Source organism: Lissotriton vulgaris, chromosome 1_1 (assembly GCF_964263255.1).
Source record: "Lissotriton vulgaris chromosome 1_1, aLisVul1.2, whole genome shotgun sequence".
NCBI lineage: Eukaryota > Metazoa > Chordata > Amphibia > Caudata > Salamandridae > Lissotriton > Lissotriton vulgaris.
In genome coordinates, this window is record NC_141685.1 from 22,152,818 (window position 1) to 22,168,050 (window position 15,233).

The following is a 15,233-nucleotide window of genomic DNA, read 5'->3' on the forward strand; positions in this document are numbered from 1 at the left end:
GTGGGGAGAGAAGCTGGATTGGGCCGGTGGCCCTGGGGGGGAGGGGCCGCGGGGGCAGCAGCGGCGGGGAAAGGTAAAGGGAGGAAAGAAGGGATAAAGAAAAAAGGGAAAATAAGCAGAAATAAGGCACAAAAGAGCAGAGATGCAGAAAAGGGCAGAAAGGTGAAAGATGGAAAGGGTAGAAAAACGAGTGAAAACGAGTGAAGGAGCTGAGGGAGAGAAAGGGAAAATGGGCAGAAATAAAGCAAAAAAGAGCAGAGGTGCAGAAAGGTGAAAGATAGAAAGGGGAGAAAAACGAGTGAAAACGATTGAAGGAGCAGAGGGAGAGAAAGGGAGAATGGGCAGAAATAAGGCACAAAAGAACAGAGATGCAGAAAGGTGCAGAAGGGTGAAAGATAGAAAGGGTAGAAAAACGAGTGAAGGAGCAGAGTGAGAGAAAGGAGACCGAGGTCCACTGGACCACCAGGGATGAGGCGCGGGGAAACCTGCCGGTGGAGGAGGGCCTCGATCACTAACACTCAAGAGTGCAGGGGCAGGGGCACCTCACTTAATGGTGGAGCTGCGAGGGTGGGAGAGCAATTTCACTGACAATGAGTCAGTGGTCTTGCTCGTCTGTCCCCGCAGTGGCCGCCATTAAGTAAGGGGCCGGGGAGGGCTGGACAGCTGGGAGGCGGGAGCGGGGAGAGGAGCTGGATTGGACCGGTCGCCCTGGGGGGGAGGGGTCGCGGCGGCAGCAGCGGCGTGGAAAGGTAAAGGGAGGAAAGAAGGGATAAAGAAAAAAGGGAAAATAAGCAGAAATAAGGCACAAAAGAGCAGAGATGCAGAAAAGGGCAGAAAGGTGAAAGATGGAAAGGGTAGAAAAACGAGTGAAAACGAGTGAAGGAGCTGAGGGAGAGAAAGGGAAAATGGGCAGAAATGAGGCAAAAAAGAGCAGAGGTGCAGAAAGGTGAAAGATAGAAAGGGCAGAAAAACGAGTGAAAACGATTGAAGGAGCAGAGGGAGAGAAAGGGAGAATGGGCAGAAATAAGGCACAAAAGAGCAGAGATGCAGAAAGGTGCAGAAGGGTGAAAGATAGAAAGGGTAGAAATACGAGTTAAGGATCAGAGTGGGAGAAAGGAGACAGAGGTCCACTGGACCACCAGGGATGAGGCGAGGGGAAACCTGCCGGTGGAGGAGGGCCTCGATCACTAACACTCAAGAGTGCAGGGGCAGGGGCACCTCACTTAATGATGGAGCTGCGAGGGTGGGAGAGCAATTTCACTGACAATGAGTCAGTGGTCTTGCTCGCCTGTCCCCGCAGTGGCCGCCATTAAGTAGGGGTCGGGTAGGGCTGGACAGCTGGGAGGCAGGAGCGGGGAGAGGAGCTGGATTGGGCCGGTCGCCCTAGAGGGGAGGGGCCGCGGGGGCAGCAGCGGCGGGGAAAGGTAAAGGGAGGAAAGAAGGGATAAAGAAAAAAGGGAAAATACGCAGAAATAAGGCACAAAAGAGCAGAGATGCAGAAAAGGGCAGAAAGGTGAAAGATGGACAGGGTAGAAAAACGAGTGAAAACGAGTGAAGGAGCTGAGGGAGAGAAAGGGAAAATGGGCAGAAATAAGGCAAAAAAGAGCAGAGGTGCAGAAAGGTGAAAGATAGAAAAGGTAGAAAAACGAGTGAAAACGATTGAAGGAGCAGAGGGAGAGAAAGGGAGAATGGGCAGAAATAAGGCACAAAAGAACAGAGATGCAGAAAGGTGCAGAAAGGTGAAAGATAGAAAGGGTAGAAAAACGAGTGAAGGAGCAGAGTGAGAGAAAGGAGACAGAGGTCCACTCGACCACCAGGGATGAGGCGCAGGGAAACCTGCGGGTGGAGGAGGGCCTCGATCACTAACACTCAAGAGTGCAGGGGCAGGGGCACCTCACTTAATGATGGAGCTGCGAGGGTGGGAGAGCAATTTCACTGACAATGAGTCAGTGGTCTTGCTCGCCTGTCCCCGCAGTGGCCGCCATTAAGTAGGGGTCGGGTAGGGCTGGACAGCTGGGAGGCAGGAGCGGGGAGAGGAGCTGGATTGGGCCGGTCACGCTGGGGGGGAGGGCCCGCGGGGGCAGCAGCGGCGGGGGAAGGTAAAGAGAGGAAAGAAGGGATAAAGAAAAAAGGGAAAATAAGCAGAAATAAGGCACAAAAGAGCAGAGATGCAGAAAAGGGCAGAAAGGTGAAAGATGGAAAGTGTAGAAAAATGAGTGAAGGAGCAGAGTGAGAGAAAGGAGACCGAGGTCCACTGGACCACCAGGGATGAGGCGAGGGGAAACCTGCCGGTGGAGGAGGGCCTCGATCACTAACACTCAAGAGTGCAGGGGCAGGGGCACCTCACTTAATGGTGGAGCTGCAAGAGTGGGAGAGCAATTTCACTGACAATGAGTCAGTGGTCTTGCTCGCCTGTCCCCGCAGTGGCTGCTATTATGTAAGGGGTCGAGGAGGGCTGGACAGCTGGGAGGCGGGAGCGGGGAGAGGAGCTGGATTGGACCGGTCGCCCTGGGGGGGAGGGGTCGCGGGGGCAGCAGCGGCGGGGAAAGGTAAAGGGAGGAAAGAAGGGATAAAGAAAAAAGGGAAAATAAGCAGAAATAAGGCACAAAAGAGCAGAGATGCAGAAAAGGGCAGAAAGGTGAAAGATGGAAAGGGTAGAAAAATGAGTGAAAACGAGTGAAGGAGCTGAGGGAGAGAAAGGGAAAATGGGCAGAAATAAGGCACAAAAGAGCAGAGGTGCAGAAAGGTGAAAGATAGAAAGTGTAGAAAAACGAGTGAAAACGAGTCAAGGAGCAGAGGGAGAGAAAGGGAAAATGGGCAGAAATAAGGCACAAAAGAGCAGAGATGCAGAAAGGTGCAGAAAGGTGAAAGATAGAAAGGGTCGAAAAACGAATGAAGGAGCAGAGTGAGAGAAAGGAGACAGAGGTCCACTGGACCACCAGGGATGAGGCGCAAGGAAACCTGCGGGTGGAGGAGGGCCTCGAACACTAACACTCAAGAGTGCAGGGGCAGGGGCACCTCACTTAATGGTGGAGCTGCGAGAGTGGGAGAGCAATTTCACTGACAATGAGTCAGTGGTCTTGCTCGCCTGTCCCCGCAGTGGCCGCGATTAAGTAGGGGTCGGGGAGGGCTGGACAGCTGGGAGGCGGGAGCGGGGAGAGGAGCTGGATTGGGCCGGTCGCGCTGGGGGGGAGGGGCCGCGGGGCAGCCGCAGCGGGGAAAGGTAAAGGGAGGAAAGAAGGGATAAAGAAAAAAGGGAAAATAAGCAGAAATAAGGCACAAAAGAGCAGAGATGCAGAAAAGGGCAGAAAGGTAAAAGATGGAAAGGGTAGAAAAACGAGTGAAAAAGAGTGAAGGAGCAGAGGGAGAGAAAGGGAGAATGGGCAGAAATAAGGCACAAAAGAGCAGAGATGCAGAAAGGTGCAGAAGGGTGAAAGATAGAAATGGTAGAAAAACGAGTGAAGGAGCAGAGTGAGAGAAAGGAGACCGAGGTCCACTGGACCACCAGGGATGAGGCGCAGGGAAACCTGCGGGTGAAGGAGGGCCTCTATCACTAACACTCAAGAGGGCAGGGGCACCTCACTTAATGGTGGAGCTGCGAGGGTGGGAGAGCAATTTCACTGACAATGAGTCAGTGGTCTTGCTCGCCTGTCCCCGCAGTGGCTGCCATTAAGTAAGGGGCCGGGGAGGGCTGGACAGCTGGGAGGCGGGAGCGGGGAGAGGAGCTGGATTGGACCGGTCACCCTGGTTGGGAGGGGTCGTAGGGGCAGCAGCGGCGGGGAAAGGTAAAGGGAGGAAAGAAGGGATAAAGAAAAAAGGGAAAATAAGCAGAAATAAGGCTCAAAAGAGCAGAGATGCAGAAAAGGGCAGAAAGGTGAAAGATGGAAAGGGTAGAAAAACGAGTGAAAACGAGTGAAGGAGCTGAGGGAGAGAAAGGGAAAACGGGCCGAAATAAGGCACAAAAGAGCAGAGGTGCAGAAAGGTGAAAGATAGAAAGTGTAGAAAAACGAGTGAAAACGAGTCTAGGAGCAGAGGGAGAGAAAGGGAAAACGGGCAGAAATAAGGCACAAAAGAGCAGAGATGCAGAAAGGTGCAGAAAGGTGAAAGATAGAAAGGGTAGAAATACGAGTTAAGGATCAGAGTGGGAGAAAGGAGACAGAGGTCCACTGGACCCCCAGGGATGAGGCGAGGGGAAACCTGCCGGTGGAGGAGGGCCTCGATCACTAACACTCAAGAGTGCAGGGGCAGGGGCACCTCACTTAATGGTGGAGCTGCGAGGGTGGGAGAGCAATTTCACTGACAATGAGTCAGTGGTCTTGCTCGCCTGTCCCCGCAGTGGCTGCCATTAAGTAAGGGGCCGGGGAGGGCTGGACAGCTGGGAGGCGGGAGCGGGGAGAGGAGCTGGATTGGACCGGTCACCCTGGGGGGGGAAGGGTCGCGGGGGCAGCAGCGTCGGGGAAAGGTAAAGGGAGGAAAGAAGGGATAAAGAAAAAAGGGAAAATAAGCAGAAATAAGGCACAAAAGAGCAGAGATGCAGAAAAGGGCAGAAAGGTGAAAGATGGAAAGGGTAGAAAAACGAGTGAAAAAGAGTGAAGGAGCAGAGGGAGAGAAAGGGAAAATAGGCAGAAATATGGCACAAAAGAGCAGAGGTGCAGAAAAGTGAAAGATAGAAAGGTTAGAAAAACAAGTGAAAACGAGTGAAGGAGCAGAGGGAGAGAAAGGGAAAATGGGCAGAAATAAGGCACAAAAGAGCAGAGATGCAGAAAGGTGCAGAAAGGTAAGCGATAGAACGGGTAGAAAAACGAGTGAAGGAGCAGAGTGAGAGAAAGGAGACAGAGGTCCACTGTACCATCAGGGCTGAGGCGCAGGGAAACCTGCGGGTGCAGGAGGACCTCGATCACTAACACTCAAGAGTGCAGGGGCAGGGGCACCTCACTTAATGATGGAGCTGCGAGGGTGGGAGAGCAATTTCACTGACAATGAGTCAGTGGTCTTGCTTGCCTGTCCCCGCAGTGGCCGCCATTAAGTAGGGGTCGGAGAGGACTGGACAGCTACGAGGCGGGAGCGGGGAGAGAAGCTGGATTGGGCCGGTGGCCCTGGGGGGGAGGGGCCGCGGGGGCAGCAGCGGCGGGGAAAGGTAAAGGGAGGAAAGAAGAGATAAAGAAAAAAGGGAAAATAAGCAGAAATAAGGCACAAAAGAGCAGAGATGCAGAAAAGGGCAGAAAGGTGAAAGATGGAAAGGGTAGAAAAACGAGTGAAAACGAGTGAAGGAGCTGAGGGAGAGAAAGGGAAAATGGGCAGAAATAAAGCAAAAAAGAGCAGAGGTGCAGAAAGGTGAAAGATAGAAAAGGTAGAAAAACGAGTGAAAACGATTGAAGGAGCAGAGGGAGAGAAAGGGAGAATGGGCAGAAATAAGGCACAAAAGAACAGAGATGCAGAAAGGTGCAGAAAGGTGAAAGATAGAAAGGGTAGAAATACGAGTTAAGGATCAGAGTGGGAGAAAGGAGACAGAGGTCCACTGGACCACCAGGGATGAGGCGAGGGGAAACCTGCCGGTGGAGGAGGGCCTCGATCACTAACACTCAAGAGTGCAGGGGCAGGGGCACCTCACTTAATGGTGGAGCTGCGAGGGTGGGAGAGCAATTTCACTGACAATGAGTCAGTGGTCTTACTCGCCTGTCCCCGCAGTGGCTGCCATTAAGTAAGGGGCCGGGGAGGGCTGGACAGCTGGGAGGCGGGAGCGGGGAGAGGAGCTGGATTGGACCGGTCACCCTGGGGGGGGAAGGGTCGCGGGGGCAGCAGCGTCGGGGAAAGGTAAAGGGAGGAAAGAAGGGATAAAGAAAAAAGGGAAAATAAGCAGAAATAAGGCACAAAAGAGCAGAGATGCAGAAAAGGGCAGAAAGGTGAAAGATGGAAAGGGTAGAAAAACGAGTGAAAAAGAGTGAAGGAGCAGAGGGAGAGAAAGGGAAAATGGGCAGAAATAAGGCACAAAAGAACAGAGATGCAGAAAGTTGCAGAAGGGTGAAAGATAGAAAGGGTAGAAATACGAGTTAAGGATCAGAGTGGGAGAAAGGAGACAGAGGTCCACTGGACCACCAGGGATGAGGCGCAGGGAAACCTGCGAGTGAAGGAGGGCCTCGATCACTAACACACAAGAGTGCAGGGGCAGGGGCACCTCACTTAATGGTGGAGCTGCGAGAGTGGGAGAGCAATTTCACTGACAATGAGTCAGTGGTCTTGGTCGCCTGTCTCCGCAGTGGCCGCCATTAAGTAGGGGTCGGGGAGGGCTGGACAGCTGGGAGGCGGGAGCGGGGAGAGGAGCTGGATTGGGCCGGTCGCGCTGGGGGGGAGGGGCCGCGGGGGCAGCTGCAGCGGGGAAAGGTAAAGGGAGGAAAGAAGGGATAAAGAAAAAAGGGAAAATAAGCAGAATTAAGGCACAAAAGAGCAGAGATGCAGAAAAGGGCAGAAAGGTGAAAGATGGAAAGGGTAGAAAAACGAGTGAAAAAGAGTGAAGGAGCAGAGGGAGAGAAAGGGAAAATGGGCAGAAATAAGGCACAAAAGAGCAGAGGTGCAGAAAGGTGAAATATAGAAAGGGTAGAAAAACGAGTGAAAACGAGTGAAGGAGCAGAGGGAGAGAAAGGGAAAATGGGCAGAAATAAGACGCAAAAGAGCAGAGATGCAGAAAGGTGCAGATAGGTGAAAGATAGAAAGGGTAGAAAAACGAGTGAAGGAGCAGAGTGAGAGAAAGGAGACAGAGGTCCACTGGACCACCAGGGATGAGGCGCAGGGAAACCTGCGGGTGAAGGAGGGCCTCTATCACTAACACTCAAGAGTGCAGGGGCAGGGGCACCTTACTTAATGGAGGAGCTGCGAGGGTGGGAGAGCAATTTCACTGACAATGAGTCAGTGGTCTTGCTTCGAGTTTCATGAATTGTAATACTGATAACCTGATCTACTTACAAACATGCCCCTGTCAAATCCAAGACGTTGGAATGACTACCTGAAAAGTGAAGGCTCGGATACTTGAACATAAAAGCATGTTCAGGTGTAAGAAAACAATGACGAGTCCATCGCTAGGTTCATGTCTCCCGCAACTATCAGCATCTCTCCAAGTGGTATGTCCCTGAGTTCGCCTTCTACCTCCTCCCAGAACTGTTTGTTCGCTGAGGTCGGGCCATTGATATTGGCCACGTTTATGGTGTCCTCGCCTTTCCTAATGCTTGTGAATAGTCTCCTACCTTCTGTGTCTGCCTGGCAGTTCTTTATTTTAAGTTTCGCTTTCTTGCTAATGATGGTGATGACCCCTCCCTTTTTGTTTACTGCTGGAGAGCAGACCACTTCGCTTATCCACCTTGCCTTGAGTCGCTTTGCGTCTTCATCGTTTACCCTGGTTTCTTGGAGGACAAAAATGTCTCCTTTGAGTTTGTATGGGTGGTCTAGTGTCTTGCGGCGTTTTATGGGGTGGTTAAGGCCTTTGACGTTCATGGAGACTATCTTAATGTCAGATGTTAGTTGTTGCTGCGCATGTGTTGGCTGCGAAGTCAAGTGTGGTGAGTCCCTAGCCTGTGTCCGCGCTTATTCTGTGGTCTCTGCCTTGTTTTGAGTACGTCGCGCAGCCTTGTCTCCTAATTGTTGTGCTGGCTTGACCCCCCCTTAGGGCCCTAGTGGGCGTGTGGGAATGGTGATAGGATAGAAGGAAAAAAAAAGGATGTCTACACGGAGTTGCAAATGTTCTTGCTGTTCGTCCCCACTCCGAGCCTCCCCCCGGCCCTATCTCCCCTCCCCCCTCCCCTCTGCCAAAGTACTGTAAACGTGTGACGGCAACAATACTACCCGCCCTCCGCCCCACCCCCCCGAGTCCTTGTTGCCCCTCTCCTTTGACTCAGTTCTCGTGTGTTAAAGGATATGCCTGCCGTCACATTGTGCATAGATATCTTCATAGAGTTCTGGTTCCTGAGGATGTAAAATACTGAGATGGTAGCCCAGGTATTGTCGCTTCTATTCTGCCCATGACCGCGGTGACTGAGGTAGGAAATGTGTCTCTGGAGGACACAATGTTGGTGGTGTCACCGCGGTTGGTTTAGATATTTAAGGTAGATGTGTTGTGCAATCTGCTTAGTTCTGGTTCCGTAAGATTGAAGTGTCTCTCTGTCTTCCTCTTTAGCGGCCTCCTGCCGCGCTTAGTTCCGAGCCATCTGAGGACGTCTTCCTCTTTGCCATACCTGGACTCAGGGCCTCCATTTCCTCTTGTTCCGGTTCCTGGAGGTATCTACGCAGATCAGCTGGGTCTTCAAAAGTGCGCGTTCCTCTCCTGTCTGTAATGCGCATCTTGGCTGGCCCTGCGAACCTGAATGTGATGTTTGCGTTCTTGAGCTTTTCTCTGAGGGCTAGGAGCCTTTCCTTGTTTCAACCGTGCCTTTTGAGAAGTCTTACGTAAGTATGATCTTATGTCCGTTCCATTTCACCGTTTGGCCCTTTCTGGCAAAAGCAAAGATGGTGCCAGTATGCCCGGATCTTGTTGGTTTGCATATGATGGGTCTCGGCTCTTTAGTGTGTTGTTGCTTCGTTGCTGGGACTCTGTAAGCCTTGTCAATCTCAAAGGGCCTGTCGAAATTCAGTCCTGTCATGTTCGGGATTAGGATTTCCAGCATCACAGCGTATGACCCAGCGGTCTGTTCCTCGTCTTCCGGCATCCCCAGGATACTGATGTTGCCCTTCCTGTTTCTGTCTTCTTGTTTCGCGAACATTCTCTGTAGATCATTAGTTACATTGGTTACCCGGTGTATTTCTCGCTCGTTGTCTGTTGTTCTGTTCTCAACGTTCCCTATTCTCCTCTCCGCTTCTCCCAATCTGTTGGCCACTCTGTTCTGGTCTGCTATTATGGCTGTCAGTTCCAACTGGACATTGTCCATGGAGATCTTAGTGGCTTTGGCTAGGTCGTTGGCTTCAGTGATCTTTTTGAGCAGGGTTTCCATTGCTGCCTCGTTTGAGGTTGGGTTCATACAGCCTGATTCATGAAGTGAAATTGCACCCGCAATCGCTGCGAAAACGCAAATGCGGGCGCAATTTCCGTAATCGGCATTCAACAAGAAAATAGCGAATTCGCAAACACATATTTGCGAATTCGCTAATATAATCGCAGAATCCCTGCCGCTGAGCATTAGCGATTCGGAAATAGCGACACACCACGGAATCTGCGAAAATAATAGCGAATTCGCAAAAAAAATCGCTATCGGCATTCAAGAAAATTCGCAATTAGCGAAAAACCCAAAAATCGCTATTTGCACGGCGCAAAATAAGGACAACTCAAAGCAGGTGGTAACCATGAAAGCCATTGAAATTTTTTTTCAAAAAACCGTTGTCCTATCACCAACAGGTACTGGCCTGACCAATCACACATAAGGACCATCAGCAGCAGCAGCATTAGGAGTCCCACAATGCCAGGAATGTACATGGTGGTGAGGCGTCGCAGGCTACAGCGATTAGCACGGAGGAGACGCAGGATCCAGGCCAGGATATTCCGCCAGCGGGTCACCTTGCTGGGCCAAACCAGAGAGCAGATATATGCTAAATACAGGCTGAATGGGGAAATGATAATGCAGCTAATACAGGACCTTGACCCCCTGATACAGCACCCAACAAACCATACCAATGCGGTGCCTACACATGTGCAGGTATTGTGTAGCCTGCACCTCCTGGCCTCCGGAAGCTTCCAGGGGGTAGTAGCGGCTGCTGGGGGAATATCCCAGCCCACCATGTCACGCTGCCTCAACACTTTTGTTGATGCCATGCTCACCCAGCTACACTGTCACATCAAATTCCCCACCAGCCAACAGGAATTGGACATGACAAAGCTACAATTCTACAATGTAGCCCATTTTCCACATGTGCTCGGATGTATAGACTGTACCCACGTCGCCATCTGCCCACCAGCTGGCATGGAGTATATGTTCCGCAATAGAAAGTGCTACCACTCCCTCAACATCCAGATGGTCCGCAATGCCAAGACATACATCACTGACATCGTTGCACGGTACCCAGGGAGTACCCATGACTCCTTCATTTTCCGGCACAGCGGACTCCACAGACGACTGGTCAGGGGAGAGTTTGGGGAAGGACACCTACTTGGTAAGTACACTTTGTTGAAAATGTCACATTGCAAAGATGTAACAGCGCAGCACAGGCAATCACCATCTGCTCCTCTCATTCAGGTGACAGTGGCTACGCCCTCCGTGAATACCTCCTGACCCCATACCTCAACCCTGCTACACCCCAGCAACGGCGCTACAATATTGCTCACATATGGACAAGGAATTGCATAGAAAGGACATTTGGCCTGCTCAAGAGCAGGTTCCGCATACTGCACAAGACAGGTGGGGCCATGTATTACAGTCCTGCAAAGTGCTGCCGCATAGTGGCTGTCTGCGCAATACTACATAACAATGCAACCAAGCGCCGGATACCTGTTGACATCTCTGGCAGTGAATCTGAGGGGGACAACCGGCCACCTGCACATGCGCGCCATGCACAAGGGGAGAACCCAGCAGAAGGGCACAGACGTCGCAACCACATCACAGTGAACAGTTTCTAGTACAACCACTGCCATCACCCCACAAATCAACAATGCATGCAAAATGTAATGATGACACAACGCTAATGTGTGTAGGAAAAAAATGTATTTGTCAAATGCACAAAATGATATATGAGGGTCTGTGCCAAAGTTCAAAATAAAAGTACGTGTTCAATTCACAAAATGAAATATAAGGGTCTGTGCCAAAGTTCAAAATAAAAGTACGTGTTCTATTCACAAAATTAAATATAAGGGTCTGTGCCAAAGTTCAAATTAAAAGTACGTGTTCTATTCACAAAATTAAATATAAGGGTCTGTGCCAAAATAGTCCCACAAACAGTATTACGCCATACTGCTGTGCATGGCAGGCTTGACCTCAGCCTGTGCCAGTGGTGATTACAGTTCTCTAGGTGTGCCTAGAGCGTGTTCCTCCATAACGCCTCTGAGGGGCTTCCTCCTCCGGGGCGTCAGGCAATGGGGGGGTCCTGGTGCTGCGGGTGGGTAGTGGGGCCTGTGAGGCTGATTGTGAGCTCAGGCTGGACGCCCCCTCACTCGCATCATCACCCCCCACAACAGATGGAATAGGTGGAGGGTGAAGAGCCACGACAGCCGTGGTGAGGGTCACCAGCACCCTCGTCATGTCCACACTGCACTGGATGACAGTGTGCTGCTGTGTCAGACAGCGCCGCGCCAATAGGGATGTGGCATTTGCCGACACATAGCTTGCCCTGCTGTAGGTGCCAAGCTGGGTCAACAGTTGGCGGTGGTGCCGGCGTTGCCCACCGCACATCCTATTCATGGCACGGGTGTTGGCCTCCACGGCTGCAGCAATACGGGCCATTCCATCGCCCACACCGGCCAGGTCGGCCCTCATGCCTTCAATGTGGGTAGCAACACATGCCACGTTGCGGCCAATGTTGTGTAGTTGGAGCTGAATTGCTCCCTGCTGCCGTGCCTGGCGCTGGTGTATGCGCAGCATCCGTCTCTCGATGCTGAGCCGCGCCAGTCCATCACCATTGGCCCGCCTGGTAGCAGCTGCGGAGCGCTGGCGTGACCTGCCACGCCTGCCCTGCTGGCCTGATTGTGAGGCTGGGGGCTGAGTGGACAGTGGCGCAGCCCCGGATGTTGAGGCGCCAGCTGCTGGGGGTAAGGCCACCGGTGTTGCAGGTGTGCTCATCGCAGGGGGTGTGCCTGCTGGTGTGGCAGTAGCAGTCGCTGCAGGGGCCACAGGAGTGACTGACCTGGCTGCAGCTCTGGGAGGAGCAGCGGTGGCAGGGGGCACAATGGGGGCTGCCATGGCAGCGGATGAGGGCGCTGCAGCAGTTGCAGGTGGGACGCTGCTGGTGGTAGTTGCTGGTGGTACAGTTGCAGCGGAAGGGGCTGGTGCCTGGGTAGGTGTTGGCACCTCCACCTCCAGGACGCTGTCGTCGATCACCAGCCTGTCACTGTCACTGGTATCGCCACCTGTGGGGGTAAGTGGAGGACCATTAGTTGTATGCATCTGGCAGACGTGCAGTTGCTACATGCATGCTGGGTGACATTCCCTGAATGGCAGTGGCTTTGTGTGCATTGGGACCTGACTGGCTGCATTGTGGTACGACAACATTGTGGCCAGACTACATCTCCCACAATGCTTCAGGACATTCCTTGATGTGCAACAATGACATGCCTATGGGACATTGGGGGAGCCTATTTGGTCATGGACATCCATAGGGGGCAGGGTCGCAGTCGCATGCCACTTACCTTGGGTGTCTTGTGTGGGGCCGGATGAGTCCAGTGCAGTGAAACCCACACAGGCCTCCCTCTCCAGGGTGTTTTCAACCTGGTCCTCCAGGGTGGTGTTCGGTGGTACCGTCGGACCTCCTCCTCCTGTGCCCGAAGACTCCCCAAGGCGCGCCGCCACCTTCTCCTTGGCACGGCCTCGGAGGTCGTACCACCGCTTTTTAAGTTCTTCCAGGGACCTGGCCGCCACTCCCACCGAGTTTACTGCTGAGGCTATCCCCTGCCAAATGCGCCTCTTCTCCATTTCTGGGAACCTCCTGGAATTGGCACCGAACAGTTGGTCGTGGTTAGCCACAACACCCTCGATAAGGTGCTCCAGCTCCTGCTCGGAGAATTTGAGCTTTCGCTTTCTCCCAGACGAGCTGCTGTTCCCAGGTGCAGCTTCCTCAGCCATGGTATGGGTTGTGGCTCTGTGGATCACTCTACTAGCCAAGATGTGCAGCAGCTCTCCTATGTGCTCCCTGTCTCTGTGCTTCAATGTGCAAAATGGTGCGGGGAACCGGCAGCTTCCTGGTTGTGATGTCATCACTGGGCTCGAAATGCGACTTCCCGTTTTCCCGATCTCGCGAGTTTGCGATCTCGCAAATAGCGATATCGCTATTTGCGAGATCGCAGTCCAGCCGCGGGTAGGCCGAAATTGCGATTAATCGGCGATTAATCGCAATTTCAATCGGATCGCTATTGGATTTTGCGATCGCGTGCGAATCGCTTTTTTTTATCGCAATTCTTCATGAATTCGGATTTGCGATTTCTGAATAGCGATTCGCTATTTTTCGCTATTTCAGAATCGCAAATGCCGATTTTCATGAATATGGCGGATAGTTTTGACTGGTGATTCCGATGTGTCTTTTCTGATTTTTTTGCTCTCACTGGTTATGTTGTCGTCTCTGCCTGCCATCTTGTCTAGGCCTCTCCTCTGTAGTTGTATTGTCAAACTGCCCTTTGTCTGTTGGTCTATTCGCTGGCTTGTTTGGGTTGCTTCGCTGTTTCCTGTGGTTTTGTGTTTGATCTTGGGCGTTACGCCTAGGGAGAATCTGCTGGGCCACCTTATTGTCCTTGTTCTAGTTTTACCGGACTCCAGGACTCTGGTTGCGATTGTGCGGCAGAGGGCTTGTGTTTCTGTGCTTCTGTTGTAGTGCGTCTGGGCATGAGTCCTCTTCTGATGTTCGTAGGTGGTGATGTAGGAGCTGCTTCCGGTGTCTTGCACGCCTTTCGCCTATCGCCTTACACCTGCCTCCATCCGCTCACGCGGCTCACTAGAACAAACCACCCTGAAGAATCTTTGCGCCAAACTTGCACTATCAGACCCATGGAGACTACAACATCCGAGCACAAGGGAGTACACCTTCTATTCACACCCGCACAACTCATATAGCAGAATCGACTACATACTCATGTCCTCCACACACACACACCTCACACATGAAATGGAGATTGGACCAATAACAATATCAGACCACGCACATATCACCCTCTCACTAAGCGGGAAACACAACGAGAAACCAACCCGCAATTGGTGCCTAAACAGCGACATCTTAGAGAACCTCACAAACATAGCTGAAATAGAAGAGGCAATTAGGAAATACCTATCATTCAACGACACCCCAGACACCAACACCACTACCCTATGGGAGGCACTAAAAGCCATGGTAAGAGGGAAACTCCTTTACATCAAAGGCAGGATGAACAGGAAGAGGAACAAGAGAATACAGGAGCTGGAGGATCAAATCAAAGAGCTAGAAAGCAACCATGTCGCAAACATAACAGATAGGAACACGCTCACCACACTCACAAAGAAAAAATATGAACTAAACAGGATACTCAGCGAAAGAGCAGGCAACTGGATTAGCAAATACAAGTCAATCAACCTCTGCTCGACAAACAAAGCAGGCAAAGCACTGGCAGTCGTAGCAATCACGGACAATAGTGGCAGGACACACACGAACAACAAGGTAATCCTAGAAACCTTCAGGGCTTTCTATAAGGAACTCTATACAGCAGACAACTCGCTAGCCGGTGATGGTGGCACCAGCATACTAGACAAACTAGACCTGCCTAAGCTAACGGAAGAACAGAAACAGCACTAGAACGGGACATATCCGGTGCAGAGGTGGAGATGGCAATAAAATCCTTAAAACAAAACAAGACACCAGGGCCAGATGGCTTTACGGCGACTTTCTACAAAAAGGTCCACCCCCTCCTAAAAGACACCATGGTCAGGGTCTTCCAAGCATGCGCCACCAGGGGACACATGACTGATTCGGTGGCAGAGGCAAACATCATCGTCATCCCTAAGGAGGGGAAAGACCCACAATATGTAAAGAACTACAGGCCTATCTCACTAATCAACGTGGACTGTAAGATTTACGCCAAAGTAATGGCATCAAGGCTAAACACTTACCTCCCCCACCTAATACACAGATCACAAGTAGGATACCTTAGGAACAGACTCTCACAAGACAACACCAGTCTCCTCTGCCATCCCATAAACCGCACACCGAACAGCACGGAAAAAGCAGTAATGATTGCACTGGACGCCGAAAAGGCTTTTGACAGAGTCTCATGGACATTTCTCAATGAATGCATGCGCACGTTCGGCCTAGGGGACAAATATAGGGGGATGATCATGTCACTCTACCAAAACCCCCGTGCACGAGTGGTAGTCAACGCATCCACATCAGCAACGTTCACCCTAGAAAGAGGGACTAGGCAGGGATGCCCCCTCTCACCTGGACTATTCCTACTAGCTCTAGAACCACTCCTCCACATTATCAGGACCAACCCGCTAATAACTGGAGTTTGCGTAGGAGAGCAGGCATTCAAGCTAGCAGCATACGTGGACAACATCCTTATTACCACCCACAACCCCAAACCGTCAATA